We start from the raw sequence: 6,918 nt of genomic DNA, 5'->3' as shown, positions 1-6,918 counted from the left end.
TCCAAAATTTTAATTTATATTCTAGAGGAACTAACATGATCCTCCTTCAAAAGTTATTGCTAGAACTTTCTACCAATTTTGAAAGAAAACCATGGCAAGTTCAAATGATTCTAATTGATGTGGAAACCTTCAAAGGTATTCAACCTAACCATCTGTCGAGGTGATCAGTTAGCAAAGACATTTTGACATAATTGGGAAACTCATAAGTTTATTTAAAAAAGGTCATGGTAAATAATAATTCAAGCATATATATATATAAATCACTACAAGAAATCAAGTCTTTAACGACCAAAATTAGTGAAGGGGTCATGTGACCGTCATTAATGTGTATAAATTAACGACGGTTTTAAAAACCTTCATCGAGTAATCACAAATATTAGAGTAATGATGTGAGATAAGATAACGGTTTTTTAGTCCCTTCATTGATTTGATTCTAATACCGTTGTTATTGGGCCCCCTGAAAGACGAAGGAGTCCATTACCGTCATTAATTATAACTCCTAATCATATCAGGAATACTAATCAAAATAATATAAAGAACCGAACCCAAACCTCCCTATAACCGCAACTAATAAACCCTAAAAAAACCGTGTTACTGTTCATCCTCTTCTATTCATCGCCTAATCTTCGTCGTGCCTGCCCCAGCGCCAGCGTCGTGCCCACCCCAGCGCGAGCGTCACTTGGTCTTCGTCGTGCCCGGCTACCCTAGTGCCAGCGTCAGCCTAGTGCCAGCACCGCCCCAGATCAAACCCCTGCGCTGCCCCAGCGCCGCCCTATCCCCAGCGCCGCCTAAGCGCTAACGTCGTCCTCTGAATCAGTCCAGTGGCGCCGCCCTAGCGCCGTCCTCAGTCGAGCGCCCTCCTCCGAATCAAGACTTGAACTCAGTTTTCTCTATCTTCACGCTTTTCATCGACCAAAATCAGGTAACTTCTTTGTCTATTGATGACATAATCTATCCGTCCTCCGAATCAACACTCAAATTGCATACACACCTAATTATATATCTGTTTATTGATGATCTGATTTTTTGACATTATCATATGTGAATATCTAGGGCTTGAATATTTGAATCTCTATAATTATATATCTTTTCGTAATTTTGATACTTTTTGTTTTTGTTTTTCGTGCAGGGGAAGAGTGTGCAGAGTACTTCCAGGTTGCGGAGTGGGAGAGTATACATTCATCTCTTCTTCTCTTTTGCAAATATTATATTACTGCCTTTATTGCTTAAACATTTCATTTCAGTACTTGAATTTATCGTCAACCAATAAATTTTCCTTGGTGAGGTGCAATTGGTGATGCCTGTGTACTTCGATTTGAAATATTTATTTAGTAATCTATGTGAGTTTCATTTTGTTATGCACGGCATCCTATGACCTGATTTATTTGTTATTTGCTTAGTTTTGCTAGTGTGATTGGATATGCCCATTATTTAATTTAAAGTCCATCTAAAGATATCTGATGTTGGCTAAAGTTTGCTTAACATGATATCTCATACCTGAAATTGTCCATAAGATAAATATTTGTTATAGTATGCCAGTTTGCTTCATTCTTGTATTTCATCCATTAGTGTCAAAAATAGACTTGGTTATTTTGTTGCCTGTTCTCTGAATTTTAGTCCATGTTGATCTTTAATGTTAGCATCATCTTGCTCTACTTTGTAATATCAACTCTTGAGTTCTGACAATTTTGCTTCTGTTTGAATGTTGTGCCTTCTTCTGAATTTTGGTCCATTGTGCTTAAAGATGATATCTCAGTACTGAGTTTATCAGTAATGTTGATAATATTTGATGTGGCATGCAGACAAAGTGATCATTCAGCGTGTTTCAACTGGTAATCTACAAAAAAACTATTTGGCTCACGGACCAACCGTGAGCCCCAACTTGCGTGAGAGGAACAAGGGGGGTGGGCCCCACAGCAATGTGGGGCCCACCCCCCTGTTCCTCTCACGCGAGTTGGGGTTCGCGGTTGGACCACGAGCCAAATAGCAATGCTCGGTAATCTACATGCTTAGTCCTATTGCCTATATCTGATTTGACATATGTGATGATCTTATGTTAGTTTCAGTTTATTATAGTCGCATTCTGTTACTTGAATTTATCTCGTATTTTATCTTACTTTTGCCAGCATGCTTCATTCTCTTTTTTCATTAATGTAGTCTAATTTTGCTTAAAATGGAGTCTCAGAATCTGAATTTAGCCATAAAAGAAAATGTGTTTGATCTAATATGCTAGTGTGCTTCATCTCTTCGTCCGCTGTAATTGAAAACTGTCTTCCACTTGCCCACAGTGCCTGCATTTATCGGTAAAATGCATGTCTTTCATGAAGCCGCACTTCTAAATTTGTCTTCTATGGGGCTACTTATATTTCTAAGTACATAGCCAGTAACTGCTCTGAAATTATCAGTTACACATAATTGAATTTATCAGTAAAATGTCTGTCTTTCATGAAGCTGCACTTCTAGGAAATTATCAGTTACACATAATTGAATTTATCAGTAAAATGTCTGTCTTTCATGAAGCTGCACTTCTAGCTAGTTTGCCTTCTACAGGACTACTTATATTTCTAAGTACATAGGCAGCAACTGCTCTGAAATTATAAGTAACCTTACATACTAGCATTGATCCTGGATTTAATGGCACCTGAATTTAATATTTCTAAGTACATATCCAGTATAAAATTAGCAATCACGGATAATATTTTCTTAGTAATCACAGTGTGTCTCTTAATACATAGAGTGGACATAAATAGCAAAGCCTCTATCCTACACGTAGAAGGGACTTGCTTTATGAATTTATCAGTAATCTTAGATACAAAACCTTTAATATGGCCGATTTATTGGCACCTGCATTTATCAGTAACCAATAATATTTTCTTAGTAATGCTAGTAAGTAGAATATATATTTAAGTTTGATAATGATGCATTATATAGTACTAACATATGAATTTAATTTTTATAGGATGAAATCGTTCAAGTCAAACAAGCAAACCCTTCACTTTTAGACATTGAGATAATTGAGAAAATTTAGGGGAAACAATCTCATGACCACATTACTGTATTTTGTGGCGGGACAACTTTGAAAGATCTAAGAGGACCGCTCCCTAGTCGATCTGATCTGGAAGCACGGGTTATAGAAGAAAAGAAAAAGAATCAGACGCTTCAATAACGCTTAAATGAGTAGGGGCAACAACAACATCAACAACAACAAAGGATGTCAGACTTATAGAGTCACAAGTTAAAGCAATGCATGAACTTTTTTTAAGGCAACAATTTAATACTTCATTGACTCCTCAAACTTGAGAACATGTGCATAACTAGGTAATTATTTTTGTAAAATCTCTTATATACTTTTATGGTTGACTACTTGCACTAGAGAAAATACGATAGGTAATTATTTTTGTAAAATCTCTTATATACTTTTATGGTTGACTACTTGCACTAGAGAAAATACGATTTTTACCTAATAAGACAATATTTGTTTAATTGATATTTCTTAATTATGTGATTTTTTTATTTTTTTCAGGAAATCCACCTGATGTGGCACAAATGTTTCATTAAACTCGAAAGAAAGCTAATGAAACACTAGATATTGGGGATCAAGATAAATATGTAAGTAGAATATGTGTTTAAGTTTGATAATGATATATTATATAGTACTAACATATGAATTTAATTTTTATAGGATGAAACTGTTCAAGTCAAACAAGCAAACCCTTCACTTTCTGACATTGAGATAGTTGAGAAAATTTGGGGAAAGCAATCTCATGATCACATCACTGTATTTGGTGGCGGGACTACTTTAAAAGATTTGAGAGGACTGCTCCCTAGTCGATCTGATCTGGAAGCACAGGTTATAGAAGAAAAGAGAAAGAACCAGATGCTTTAACAACGCTTAGATGAGCAGGAGCAACAACAACAAATGATGTCTGAGTTGGACTCACAAGTGAAAGCTATGCAAGAACTTTTTTTTAGGCAATCACCTTCATTGACTCCTCAAACTCGAGAACGTGTGCAGGACTAGGTAATTATTTTTTGTAAAATCTTTTATATACTTTTATGATTGACTACTTGCACTAAAAAATATGATTTTTACTTAATAAGATAATATTTGCTTAATTGATATTTCTTAATTATATGATTTTCTTAAATTTTTCAGGCTATCCATGCAATTAGAGATAAAAGAATGTGTTTTCCACAAACTTTTATTTTAATTTGTTTTAGATAGTTTCATGTATTTTTCTTTGGAACGATTAGGATATTAACTCTTGTTATTAGTATTGAATATTTGAGGATGGTGGAATTTTATTTATTTATGTTATTAATGGAATTTTTATTTTCCCTCTTGTTCATTATTGGGTATTTTTAATATATTTTTGTTGTGAATCTTAATATCAGATTGAGAATAATATGATAGTTGCCTATGAATGAAAAAATTATTATTAATGTATATTAGAAATTTGTAGTCTATAATGACGGTTTTATAAACCGTATTTTGTTCATCAACGAAGGGAAAGCACCATCGTTGATGGGTTACTAATTACCCATTATGAGGACTTTTACGATGGTATCCAACCGTCATTAATTAGTCTTTACTAATTACCCATTATGAGGACTTTTACGATGGTATCCAACCGTCATTAATTAGTCTTCAACGATGGGAAAATATCCCCGTAACTAATGGTGACGACAGGAAAATATCCCCGTAACTAATGGTAACGACGGGAAAATATCCCGTCACTGATGGTAACGACGGGAAAATATCCCCATCACTGATGGTAACGACGGTGATAATTACCGTCGTAAATATTAACGACGGTAATATGTTCCGTCGTTATAGACTCTATAACGACGGGTAGTATATCCCTTCATGACCCTTTAGCGAAGAGGGTTTCAACGACGGGTGACGAAGGGATTTTTCCCCGTCGTTAGCATACAATAACGAAGGTTTTCAGTGCTTTAACGAAGGGAAATCCCTTCGTTAAAGATGTAATTTCTTGTAGTGCTTCCTTCCGTTTCGCTGGCTGGCTCAACACACAATCTTTTTCCAAATACCGCACTGGCTTCTTTCTTGGCTGTATGGCTATAGAAATGTGTTACACCCTCCCAGCCGAGCGATTGCTTATCAGTCAAGGTATTGTGTCCTGCAATAGTTCTCGTGCACGGTCAGCCCATTGGGTTTACTTCGGGCTATGATATCACCGGTACTCAGAGGAGGTTATGACAAGTTCGCCATGACTTCTGTACTGGCAAAGCTAAAAAAAGGCGGGAAGGATGCAAATCCCAGAGTCAAGCTCCCATACAGATATCTAACTGATATCTAATTGCACGGTTCACCATTCATTCCTCAGAACTGAAGCACCTCGTGAAACAAGGGGACTCCGTTCTCAAATGGTACGTACGAGGGCATCCACTGGAAATACAACTATGTAGCGAAAGTACGGATCACCTTGGCTTATGACACGAATTATGATGTCTACCGAATGGCAGCAATTTCCATTGCAACATTTGCTGCAGTTAATTTTTGCAGCAAACCAGACCTAAACAATTATTGTTAACGTATGCAATTGAAAGAAACAAAAATTTCAAAGGGATGTTTGTGCAAGAAAAACAGAAGGGCTGCTAATGGATTGTACTCTGTAATGGAATCACCTCTAATCTAGGATCCGTATTACCCATATCCTAGCAGCGCGCGCGTTCATGGCAAGTTTTAGCCACATAGTATCTTCAGTATTTCTAAAACAATTGCTGTATTGAAAACCACTTGCCTCGAAAACCACTACTAAAAATCCTATGTAGCTAAAAATCTTGTTAATTGAAATTGGAAAAAGGGTTAAGATAAGGGATTCTCTCCAATTGCCGTTTAGTCGGAAAAGATACTGATCCATCTAAATTGGAGGTGTCACCACATTAAGGGCCTCATGACTTCATGATGTGGGCATGCTTAGCCTCCAATCCATACATTAGAACATCTCCAAGGGTTCCCTTGGATGTCCCTTAATTTAGGGGGAACTATTGGGGAAGGGATTGGTTCTTCTCCAATGGTTCCCCTTAAAATCCCCCAACCCCTTAATTAATTATATTTAGTTTTTTAATTTTATGAATTATGATTTAATTAAAATATGTAGTTTATTTATAAATGAATAAATAATTAAATATTAATAACTAAAAATAATTAATTAATTAATTAATCTAAATTAAGAAATTACTTTTATAATCATTAAATTAATTAATTAAATTAAAATTTAACAAATAATTAATTTAGATAATAATTAATTTATATAAATCGTGTTAAAAGTTAAATATTATTTTAAATTTAAATTCATATTATTTTAATATTAATTTTATTTAACAATAATATCTCAACGGTCATATTTCAACGGTCATATTCTAACGGTCATATTTCAACGGTCATATTTTAACGGTCGTATTTCAACGGTCGTTTTTTAATTAAATGTGGTCACTCCTTCTATAAATAGCACTACCAGTGTCCTTCATTTTCACTAAATTCAAATTCATTCAATTTTTTTAACCCAATCTTCAATATTATTTATGGCTAGTAATTTGTTACGTGCCTTGCTACAAGAGGAAGAGGATGACGACGATGATGATTACGCGACCTTATTAGCAATCGCATCTTTGGAAGAACACCACTCCAGCGAAGGTCAAAGTTCTCGTCGTCGTGGTTCCATTCCAGGGCACGCTGTAATTCAACGCAATAGAGCTGAAGGTCACGAGAGGCTTTTTCATGATTATTTTAGTGAATCTCCTGTGTATCCAGCAAAACTATTTCGAAGGAGGTTTCGTATGCATCGCCCACTATTTTTGCGTATTTTATCCGCAGTGGAAACACATGATTCCTACTTTGTCCAGAAACGGGATGCTGCTGGGAAAATTGGTTTATCCTCACTACAGAAAGTA

The 6,918-nt window shown here is 35.6% G+C and overlaps 1 long non-coding RNA gene across 2 annotated transcripts; it reads left to right on the top strand.

The window, feature by feature from the left end:
- LOC109832420 lies at positions 579-4,015 on the top strand. 2 transcript variants are annotated; one of them, XR_002244761.1, is made up of 4 exons: positions 579-922; positions 1,130-1,171; positions 3,524-3,609; positions 3,683-4,015. It is a non-coding gene; the product is annotated as an uncharacterized LOC109832420 (long non-coding RNA). The 2 variants fall into 2 exon arrangements; XR_002244762.1 differs by lacking the exons at positions 579-922; positions 1,130-1,171 and adding an exon at positions 2,476-3,318.

The sequence above is a fragment of the Asparagus officinalis genome, chromosome 3 (assembly GCF_001876935.1).
Source record: "Asparagus officinalis chromosome 3, Aspof.V1, whole genome shotgun sequence".
Lineage (NCBI taxonomy): Eukaryota > Viridiplantae > Streptophyta > Magnoliopsida > Asparagales > Asparagaceae > Asparagus > Asparagus officinalis.
Note: the sequence above shows the minus strand (reverse complement) of the source record. Positions and strands in the feature narration are given on the sequence as shown.